We start from the raw sequence: 12,174 nt of genomic DNA on the forward strand, positions 1-12,174 counted from the left end.
TACTGTTATATGTTTCTTTATTTTAAATAAAAAACATCTTTCCAAGATATTCTTAATAATTAAAACTTTTGCCCTATAAGTTCCGACTTTTCTCGCAGTGTGCGCACATACGTATTAGCACGAGGATGCAGATTAGACTTTGGAGGCTAGTTGGAATCGCCGTGGGATATGTGAGCAGGAGGTGCCCCGAAATGTTATCATTCGGCACATTTGTACTTTACGTCTGCATCGGTGTCCGTGCTTGTGTGTTGGTGTTGGTGTTGGTGTGCGGCTGCCAAAATTCGGATGCCCCCGCGGCTCCGAAAGTCCGGGAATGGGGCATCCATTTTCTTGGCCGCCGCTTCCTGGCCAGTTTTCCAGTTTCGATTTAGCATTCCGGCTGAAAGGAACAATTCCTTTTTGAGTTCTTGTTTTCAACCAGGCAACAACTGCTCATGGGGCTCATGGCGCTCATCCATGAGCGATGGATTTGCCAATGATGAATGCTGGCAGCGTGGAAAACTAACTCAAATAGTGCGTAGGCAGCTTAGTTCGTTAGATTTTCAATTGAATGGCGTCGCACATAAATCCCACAGATAGCCGACATTCGAATCGGGCGTGCATTCAATTAGGCTATGGCCAAAAGAGCCACATCGCCTGCGCATTTTCCATTTGCCACCTCTTTGCCGCCGACAAAGTGGCTGAGGAAAAGTCACGTACTCATATTAAAAATAACCGAAAAGCGTTCCTAAGTGGCAGGAGAACGTGCAGTGAAATATATTTGAAAGACCCGTCATGGGGTTAGGTGGTCTGTACCCAAAAAAAGAGAAAAGGATTGCTTTTTTTCGGGCTGTGGATGCTGCTGCGTTAGAGGGGAGGGGGGGAAAGCTGCGCGAGCGGGAAAAGTGGGAAAAGCGGGCTAGGCAAAGCAGACGTCGTCATGGCGAACAGTTCGTCCCTTGCGACCATTGACGATGATGACGGCGTCGACGACAAGTACGATGATGGCTGACAAAGTGGAAATGTCCCCCATTGAAGATGACGTTCCATTTCCCCAAACCCTCACCCATTCCCCTTCCCCCTTCCCCCTTCCCCTGCAGAATAAAAAAAAACAACATAAGGGCGATTGGAGCGAGGTGAAAGCCCCAAAAGGCTTCGTCTAGTGACGAAAGCGCCGAATCCACGCGCATATATCTCCCGTTTGATTTCTGCGCTACCTCTGCCGCTGTCACCGTCGCTGCCACAGCTGTCAAAGCGTCAAACATCTTTTGCCGCTTGCCTGACAAATGCGTGCTGTGCCCAACCAAGAAGCGCCCCTCCCCCCACAGCCCCCAGCCATGTAGCGTGCCCCATGACCCCCCGTTCATCCGCAGCTAGTGACGTGCGCCTCGTTTCGTTACCCAAGTCCTGTCAACTTTCTGACTTTTGCATTTACTTATTTATGGCAAAAGTGCACTCAGCGAAATAAATTGGTATTATTAGTGAAAGGATTATGGGTACAAAGTGTAAAAACCACAACCACGTGTGGAAAATCATCAGATTCAAAGATATTTGTATACTTTCTAATATCAAGGATTTGAATGACAATATCTCACTGACTTGACTGACTTATTACACCCGATTTTTCGCAGTGCATGCGTGTGTGCGTTAGTGAGTGTTCTAGCCTCGTGCCATTCAATCAGCAACTTTAATCAGTTGCCTTTTTGTCGTAGCACACTTCCAGGGACCACCGCTCGAATTTGGCCCACTTCCTGGAGCCCCCTCCCGCCCTTTGACCTTTGGGTGGTCAGCTCACCCCTCCCCCCACCTCTCTATCGCCCTTCTCCGGACACACTTCCTTGTCATTTGTCTTGGTTAAGCTGTGCGTGTTTTTTTTATGACCAGCTGACCAGCAGTCGACTCGTAAAAACTGTGATGCCAAAACGCATGTCATTCGATGCAGTTTTCGGATGTCCTTGCTGGCTGGTCCCCCTAAATTATGCAGCCAACTTCTCTTCATATTCATTAGGGGTCACAAAATGGCGTCGGACAGAGAAACAACTAAAACGCAAATGCAAAATGGCAAAATGGCAAAACGGCAGAATGGCAATGGCAGACGGTCATCAGCGGCAGCCATGTTGGTTCATTTGGTCGCTAACTGGGCATCCGGAAGTGGGTCAGGAATGGATGGTGGCGCAGTGGAGGAGCGGAGGAGGTGGAGCAGGGAGTGGCATGAAAAGAATCCGATGAATGCATAATTGAGGGAGTGCAGCGAAGAAGTCGGGGGATACAGCAATCCGTGGACGACGAAGACAGTCCAACCGAAGCGCTAAAACATTTTAAATGCGACCAAGTGAAACTCAAATGAAATAGAAAAATAAAAAAGGTAATATTAACTAGAACAACTAACTTGTATCTGAAGGATACAAATAAATCCAACTTATGAGTACTGCTTGCAGCCGAGAATGGTAGCCACATCCCTTTTGCAAATGAAAACCCGGCGATGATGTAGCCCCCACTCTACATGGCCAACTCACTTCGGGGAACTTCAGGTTTAATTGGTGGCGCTGCGCAGTTGTTTTGCAATTTAATGGTCACCTCTGCATCCCTGCACTTTGTGCTTGGTACTTTGTAAGCCATCTACTCATCTCGCAACTGGAAATCCTGTCACGTGCCTGGCGTGCCGAAAAAAACAAAAAAATAAATAAAAAGGGAAAAACAAACAGTGCGTCAACAGTGGCTTAATTATTTTTTATTCAGTTTATGTTGCCAGTGCGACTCCTTCGGCAGTGTCCTGCGTAGCTTTCGTTGGCTCCTTTGTTGGTTTTTCCCGTTGTGCTTCCTGTTTATGGTTGCTCGTGTCGACCAGGATCTCCGTATCCCGGCGCACTTCTAAGTATATGTTTTGGGATTACCAGGGGGGATTACCACCTCTTTTATGAGTGGAGGGACGAGCGCAGTGCATACCAATGTCCTGCTCCTTGCTGGACATGTCACTCATTCGGGCTGAAGGACTGCAGTTGCAACTGCCGCACTGTGCTGCTACTCTGCTGAATTGTTCCGAAGCCAGGAGCACGAGATGAAGTCGCACTACCGCATTTGGAATCGGAATGGGAATCGGAGTTGTCATTGTCCTTGTTTGTTGCCTGTGCATACCGTATAAATCTGTCATTTAAAGCGAGGCAGTCGACAATGAAATGAGCAGCCAGCCAGCAGCCAGCCGGCAGCCAGCACTTGAAATGTCCTTGGATCCATGGGATGTGGCCATCTCCCGGTGGAATTGAAATCGGTTTTGTGCTCGGCCATTGATAGCCACCGTTGGCAGGTGCTGATGTCGTCTTGGATCTGCCCAGTCGGGTTCAATAAAGTCCTGTTTCGTGTCCTTGCGATTAGGTTGCGGAGCAGCCGGCTGGAGCCATGGATTCGTCCTGGATTTATTGCTGCATTTCCAGGGTTCAATATTTATTGAAAAACTCATTTGCCGCACCTATTTTATTTCTGTCTCTAAACTGAGTTAACTTTAAGAAAATCTCTCTCACTGTGTAAAAACTAATAATACATAGAATGAAGAAATGTTATTTTAACTTAACGTTAAGTTATTTAAACAGAACTTTGCTGTTTTTAAGCTTTTTCAGGGGACTTTTTTAGGGGAAAGAGTATAAAACCACTGCGTTATTTCTCTCAGTGCAAGTGGTTTCTCCTTGAAAATGGAGTCCTAAGAGCTGCACTAAACCCACTCGCAACGAAGAGGGTTGCAGAGATCGGCGAAACAAAAAAAATCGACAGCCAAATGAAAGGGGGCTTTACCGAAGGGGTCAAAAGGGGCATTTCGGGGGCGGGGTTGAGCTGCAGATAAAAACCCCCAGTTGGGTTGAATTCACGATGGCAGGGTGTGGAATTTGTGCTCTAAACTGGACAACAGCAAGAACAACAAGGGCGTGGAAATATGAAATGTAATAGTGACAGAAACAAGCTGAAAAAGTGCTACCAGCGTTTGACAAGCGACCAGATGTAGTGTGAGCACAGTGAAGCCTCGCGGAGTGCGACCGAGCTTAGCTAAAAGCGTGACGAAACACGGCAAAGGGGGGGCGGGGGGCGGCCATCGGCGGTGGGCAGCAGCTGAAAGTCGCTTGCGTTGATTGTTTGCACTTTACACACTAAAAACTGTGTGACACATTCGCTGAGCGAATAAAACACGCAAAAAACGGCGAAGAGTCGCGAAAAAGACCAGGAAAAGTGCGGGAAACCCATGGAAACCCATGGAAACCTCCCGCCCACAGACATATGTGTGGGTGGTTAGTTGGATGGTTGGGTTAGTGGGTTAGTGGGGGGTGGGGCAGATGGCGAGTGGCTGGCGGCATAAGTTGCCTCGCGTGGAGCGCGAAGACCAAATCAAAAACGGCGGCGACAACAGCAGCGTAAAATTTATAAAAATGTAGCAAATATAAAGAAGATGGATAATCTGCAGAAAGAAATTTTCAAACATAAATGCAATCTTTGGGTGAGAATTTGCTTGTACATATTAGTGCATATATGCACCTTTCTAATAACTAACTACTAACTAACTAGTTGTCGTAACTTATGACATGCCTTCGTGCAAAAGAATGCGTTTTCAAGAAGTTCATAAAAAGCGCAATGGTGCGAAAAGGAATTTCCCCCATTTGAGTGATTTAAGATTTCCTGAGTTTCCGATTTGGAAAGCGTAATACCCTGTGGCAGGGTATAGCCGCAATAGAATACACGCTGCAATGCTCCTGGGCGGCGGAAGGATGTGTGGGGATGGTGAAGTGAAAAGAAGTAGCGGCGCTGGTGGTGCTGTGGCAAAATATAGCGCATACGCACTGTGGCAGCTTCGTATGTTTTACGACAATAACTTGGATACAATTTGGCAGAGCGAGAAATAATAAAAAGCGCCTGATGCTGGCAGCCATGACGACAACGACTACGACTACGACTACGTCTATGCACCCGTGAGTAGTGCAAATTAAGTTGTACTGGCTGGGGGGCTTCCCCCCGCCACCCACCACATTTTCCGGCTGGGTTTTCCGGGGAAATTCGGAGTGGAATGACGACTTGTCAACGCTGCATTCTGCAGCTCTGCTCCGTGGGGACTGAAACGGAACGGTACGAAACAGCAGCGGAATGGAATTGCCTCCCATGGCGACTACTTGATGAGGACTCAAAAAAAAAAAATAAAAAAAAAAAATGAAAAGAAGACAAGGAGCAGGAGGGTCCTGGGTAATAAGATAAGTAGTTGGTGTAGGAAGTGATGAGGAGGCAGTGAAGAGGAGCGGAGCGCAGGGGAGGGGCATAACCCCCAGGGGCGTTGTCTGCAGATTGGCAAATGTTTACGAGCTGTACTCCGCACAGACGACTCTGTGATCCCCGCCAGAACTGCTCCGGCGGGGAGTCAGTCGCGATGGAAGTCGCTGATTCCATCATTTTACCGCATAGTTTCCCCACCGAAAACGAGCTAAACTTTTGGCCCAGACAATTTGCCTCGTTAAAAGCAAAAATTGCGACAAATGCGTTGGATATGAATGGGGCGAAATGTGATGGGATCTGAGCTGAATCCGCATCCGAATCCGAAAAACACGTGCCTAATGTCCTGATGTCCTGAAGTCCTGACATTGGTGGCACTGTCCGAAAATGTGCGATAAAACCTTGCACAATTCGTACTATATTTGACAGCCTTTTCGATTAAGTGTCAGATGTTCAGCTCAAGTTGTATATATATATATCAAAATATACCAGAAAACAGTTTTCTTATTAAGGGGATTACCTATTTTTCTGAGTGCCTTGAACTTACCGTTTCTGCCTCTTTTTGGCCTGCCAAAAAAGTTGATAAACTTGTTTTAAAGCAGGTGCGGAGCAGAGTGGGCTAACAGGAATCAAGGTGGATGGGTGGATTGTGGAAGAAGAAGGTTGTGTGGCAAGGAGGGTGTGGCAAGGAGGCGAGGTGTCAAAACTGAATCCGAATGCGAGTCCTTGCCGTGAGCTGCGCTTCTTGTTGCCTACTTCTGTGCGCTGGCACATAAAACTTAATAAATTCCCCATGTATATTTATGCGCACACATTATCATCCCAGCGGAGGCGTTCTCGCCCACACACACACACACATGCACATACATACGCAGTGTGTATATAATACGTATGTGTATACGTATAGAACAGCAAACCGAGGGGCATAAATAACACGGACAGGACTGCAGAGCTGCAGGACTAAAGTATGGGAAAGGACAGCACGGCAGAACATAGCACAGTAGAGAAGAGCACAGCACAGGACAGGACAGGACACACAATCTGAAAAGTGCAAGTGACAGGAGCAGACCGAGTGGCAAAACTCGCGACTGCGAATGGGATCGGATGGGGATGGGGGGATTCGGGGAAACCGCCTTGCTTTTGCCATTTACCGGCACTGCAATTCAGAGCCGCAAAATCCAGCGCCTTTAGCTGACCACATCGGCGAAGGCCGGCGCATTTGTACCTGCAGACCACAAAATCAAATTACAATGTCAAATGCAGTGGGTGGCTGGGCCCAAAAGCTCTTGCACTTGACTCCGCCATCATCTGGTTTTCCATCTCCTCTTGTCTGCGGCCAAGTCGCTGGTAATTTCATGGCCGCGAAATGCATTTGCACTTGCACAATCTTTCAGTTCGCCGCGGCTGCCGCCATGGAATCCGGCTCCCGGATCCGGGAATCCGGCCTAAGTAGCGGAATCCATCAGCGGCACAACAATGTCTCATCCGCGCGGGATGCGTAATAAAAAGCGCCACAGGATGGAGCCAAAGGGAGCCAAAGCGGTGAAGGAGATTGGAGTAGATTGGACCCGCGGCACAGTGCATCCGAATTAATATGCCCAGCTGACAAAGTGCCCGGCACAAGGCGCTTATTCAATCCGAGGTGATGAGCAATGGCCACATGGCCAAGGGAAACCGGGCCAAAGATGCACGAGGGATGGTGGCAAAATTGCGGCTAAGAAACCGAACAAGAGGATATGAAAAATTGCATTTGCAGAGAGGCAATCTAATATGGAATATTACACATCTTTTCTATGATTAGATACCAATGGTATGATCTTGACTTTGAGTGTACAGATGTATATTAATCCAAATAATGCAGATACACATTTGAGAGAGTTCCACTGTGCATCCCACCTGGCTTAGCACCTCCTTCGGAAAGGTGAGCAGCTCCATCAGGACGGACAGGACGTACGGAACCGACGGGACGAGGGAAGCCTGCGAGGCGCCATAAACACTCGCGGGCTGGCAGCAATTTTGACGCGCTGTAACTGAAGATGAGGAAAACGGCTGTGGATCCAACGAGGACAACAACAAGGACAACAATGGTGGCGAGATGAACTAGAAACCTCTCCCCGACAGGGAAAAGGAAGGAGTACGGGTGGCTGCAACAACAATTACAGTGGAGTGCGCCCTAAAGGACATTTTACTGATTTAATATTTGTTGCAAGTTGTAACTTGATACGCGTCGAGTTGCACGTCGCAAGGAGCAGCGCTGTGGGACGCAGGATGAGCCCAAGGATCTGCCGGCTGCTTCTTGTGAGATTTTTTGTGTACCCCCCACTCTTTTCTCTTTTCTCCTTTCTCTATTTTTGTTTTTTGTCACTTCACTGGAAGCGCGCTCAAAGGAGGCTAAATATTGCATTACGTATCCTTGCACTTTATGGCTGCTCCTTGGGCTCTAGTTTCTGGAATTCCTCGAAGGTGTCCTCCGCTCTAACTGGGCTGGAATGCGAGCAGCCACCATTGCCAGCTACCATGGCGATGGCACGATGATCTATCCTACCCCAAAAATCCACCCCGGGCACCCCCTCCGCCCTTCCCATTTCGCATCATCCATTTCCGTGGAGAACACTTTCTTGCATTACTCATACGCCCTGTGCGCCGGCCAAGGAATTTGATTCGTTTATTCGCCGGAGAGAAAGCCACATAAACTGTGAGTGCCGAGAACGCTAGAAAGTGGAAGAGTCGAGTCGTAAAAACATTTTTTGCCTTTTTTTTTTATTAGTAAGCGTCATAAACATATGCCCCCGTTGGACATTAAAATTTGCAAAACTGAAACTGCGAACTGAAAAAGAAAGAACGCCATTCGAGGCCAAGAACATCTGCCAAAAACAGCAGATTGGACACACCTTAGCCCCGCACTTTCCCCACTCAGATTTGCCCCACTATCTCGGGAACTAAAAACCCATACCCCTAAGTCAAATCCCCCATGGAAGTACCGCCCGCAGCTGTTGCTCGTAGTTTGCATTTGTAATTGCTTTCACTTGGCGTCGCTTTTTTTATAGTTTACCTTGTTTTATGGTCCACCAAGTTGTTGTTTCCCCCGGTGCTGTTTTTTTTTCATTTCTTTTATTTTGCTTTTTGTTCTGTTGCCAAAAAGTGAAAGAAGTGAAATGCGATGAAAGCGATGGTGGGCGGTGGAGGGAGGGGTGGTTAGGGGGAGAAAGTCGAAACAATCAGCCAAAAGTTTGCCCTGACTTGTTCCGCCGAGAAATCGCAGAGAAGGAGGGGCAAAGAAATGAGTGCCTTGCAAATAAAAAACATTATTTTCTTGTTTGTCAATAATACGAGCATTTTACACAATAAAACATTTGCAAAAGTCCGACAAAAGTGGAATGGCATCGAAGGAACTAAAGTTTTCGAACGCACTAAATTACATTTTTGAAAGAAAGCGTTGTTCTAGTTCCTCATATTTGAATTGCGATTTTGGGGGAAATTTCAAATTAGCCAATGCCGGGCATTTAAGCTACATCTCACTGAGCCGCCCAGCAGCTTTGTTGGAATTTAAGGACCAAACGTGATTAATAATCCTGCGCCAGAAGTGCGTCCATTGTCTGTACGCATAACTCAAAGAAAACAATACCTCGCCTGTTAACAACGATTTTGGGGAGAGTGGAGCAAATACACTCGATAGCGTTATCATCTGGCCGCCATTCGAGTCCCAAGGATACGTATTTCATTTCGTCCAACAAAGGGCATGCAGCCCAACAGCTCCAAGGGTTATTGCGATGCAGCCGAATCGTCAAAATGAGCAGTCGATAACTACACCTGGCAGGAAACCATACTGCGAGAAATAATAGCAGCTCAAGTTGATGGTAGTAATATTTATTCAAATAGCTATTTCCCTATTTTCCAGCTATAGAGCTGCTGCCAAGAATGGAGAGTTTCATATAAATAAATACCTAAATAAAATCGCATACTTTGAGTGTTAAGTGCAGGAAATCCCCTATCCCCATGCCACATATTGGCAAGGCAGCAAATCCTTTTGCCAAACACTAAACGCTCTTTGTGCCAAACAAAAGCCAAAATACTTGAAATGCATTGAATATTAACCAGAGATAAGAAATTACTGGAGCCTAAAGCCTGAACTAGACGAATTAATTTGTACTGCCTAGAAGTACTTAGATTGCTGTGCAGATTCGGTTTCATTTGGGGAAACTAATTATTAAATGCGATAAATCTATTGGATTAAATTCACAAAACCCTTGCACATGCACATTCAAAGTGCGTACTTATTCTGAATGTTCCTCAAAGTGTTCCGGAGATTTCGAGAAATTGATCCTATGGTTGAGGTGCGCCATTCGAGGATCGCCTTGGTGCCGTTGAGCTCGACTATCCCCTCTCATTATGACGAACCTGGGGCAAAGTTTTGCCAGCTCGAACAAAGAGCATTACAATAAAACTCGGAGAGCCAAAAGCAAAAGGCACAAAGCACTTTTGGCACTTGACAGACGACAACAAGGATGGCGATGGCGATGGCGACGAGGATGAGGATGAGGATGAGGATGTGGGTGTGGATGTGGATGTGGATGATGAGCTCGGGGAGGGGATGTCTCCAGACCAGAATGCCGAGTCCCGAGTCCTGGATTCAGGCTCCAAATGGCTCCAACTGTGAATGCGTCTGCGTCTGTCAGTGGGACTGCGAAAAGACATTCGAGTGTCACTTGTGCAGCAGTTTTGAATATTTTGTGAATAGTAAATTACGATCATGAGACCACAGACTGCGGCAATCATGAATGATGGAGAGTGGGGAGCTGGCTTTTGGATTTGGCTGGGGATGAGGGTTCAGATTCGGATAAGGATGAGGATTCAGATTCTGATTCGGCTGAGAGTGGGGATGAGAACGAGGATGGGCATGAGTCCCCAGCATCTCGTTGAGCGGAGGAGCTGTCCTGTTTTCGGCTCTGCACGCATATTCATTTGGAACGACTTCATCGGGAGCTGCAACGCAACTTCAGGCAACTTTTTGCCTGCCAGCTCTCTTCATTTGTATGCCTGCTTCGTCCTTCAGGACCGTCATGATGCCAGGATGTGCCAGGATGTGTCGGGATGTGTGTGCCCAGTCAGCTGTAAAAGTGTGAATATTGCGGCTTCTGTATTGTTGGCCGGAAGCAAACATTTTTATGCTCTGCACTTTTTCCAGAGCTTCTTCATCTTCGCTCCATACCAGTATACCGCCCTAAGGACGAAAAGGACGAGGTAGCTGGGCATTTGATTAAGCCCGGCTCCCAGCTCGCAGCTAATTGCACTGAAACTGAGATTCTCGGCAATGCCGGAATGCAAAGTGTGCTGCCAGTGCCCGGTTCCCAGCTCCCAGCTCCCAGCTTCCTGTTCCTGCTCGTGCTGCAGCTGGTGCTCCCCTTCGTCCTTTTGATCCTCTCGGGATGATGCTGTTCCTGCTGCCGTTGCTGTCCCGTGGCCGGTTGTCCAGCTTCGCATTGGAATTGCAATTGGCATTGGAACAATAATGATGGCTCAGCTGGAGGCGGCCCGAGGACTTCCGCTTTAATTGGGTTTATCTCTGACTTAATCCTTTCGTCGACTGGTCGTCCGCCCTTTTCGGATTCCGCTGAAGTTCAGGTTAAAGGACCTGTTAATAATCGATGGGTCAACTAACAGAATAGTAAAGAGATGCCAGCAGGGATGAGAAAGTCCTGCCAACAAAATAATGTAGTTATTTAGCACTTGGGCAATAGAGTCTCGTGCTCTTTCAGTACCCCTTTTATGATTTCAATCCGAATTCAACAAGATTTCGTCCAGGACTCCGGCTTCTTTATTTTGCGTTCTTTATTAAATTGTTTGCCCTTGCTGTTCTTTTTGCCCAGTATTTATCATGTTTATTACCCTTCGCGTGTTTTCTTTGACCTGATTCAGTTAGTACATAGCCAGTTGGATGCACACACACACACCCACATTGGCACTCGTACATATTTATGGCTAACCTCTGACCCCGCTGCCTGCCGCTGATAAAGTTTTGCCAACGCTGCAGTTCGCCTATGTAAGTCGGTTGTTTGTTTACGCATACACACACACACATAGTATATCTGTTAACAAAAATATTATATAAATTCTATATGCAGGCCAGCACACAGAGACATTTATCGACTTGCATATGCGTGTCATATGAATTAAACTCTCAGTTAAATCAGTTTTTCACCCACACAGAAGCTGTGGAAAAACAAAAAGTTGTGCATAAAGTGCAGATTGTGAGTGTGTTTGTATGACTGCGCCTGCTCTGAATACCTTGATTTATTTTCCGTTGTTCGGTTCACTTTCTTTGCAAGATGCATTCAAAACACGCACTTAAATGGCCAAGTCCTTGCGCACAATGTCTCTTTAATATTTTGGCATAGGGACATTAAGTTCTCGAAAGGGTAATTCAAATAACGTGTACGAAATGTCTGAGTAACGAGTTCTAAAAACTGTAACTATTTAGAGTGGCAGCGTTTGTTACTATTGGTTATTAGCATAAAAAAACTGCTAAACTTTAAGCAGTACGATCATTTTTAGCCAAGTTATGAAGAAAAAAACCATTGTAAATATCGAATTTTTGACAAAAGTGGTTTTTCTGATTTTCCGGGAATTAATAATTCGGATTTTTGGCCAAAACAAGAAAAATTATGGTTCAAATATGAAATGTCATACCTCGTTGAGCTCGTTATTTGATTTCCAATCGATTGGTGTTCAAATCTAAGCATTCAATTTTTTAGCCATTTTTCGCAAATTTTAACGATGTTACCCCTTATCAAAAATGCAAAAATTTGGCAAAAAATCAATTTTTCTAAATTCGGTAAAATATGATAGAGTTTGTTAGTATAGGTAATAAGCTGTAAAAAACTACTACATTTTGCACTTTACGACCATTTTTAGCCAAGTTATGATGAAAAAACCCATCGTGATCTACCCCTCGGG

This window comes from Drosophila mauritiana, chromosome X (genome assembly GCF_004382145.1).
Source record: "Drosophila mauritiana strain mau12 chromosome X, ASM438214v1, whole genome shotgun sequence".
Taxonomy (NCBI): Eukaryota; Metazoa; Arthropoda; class Insecta; order Diptera; family Drosophilidae; genus Drosophila; species Drosophila mauritiana.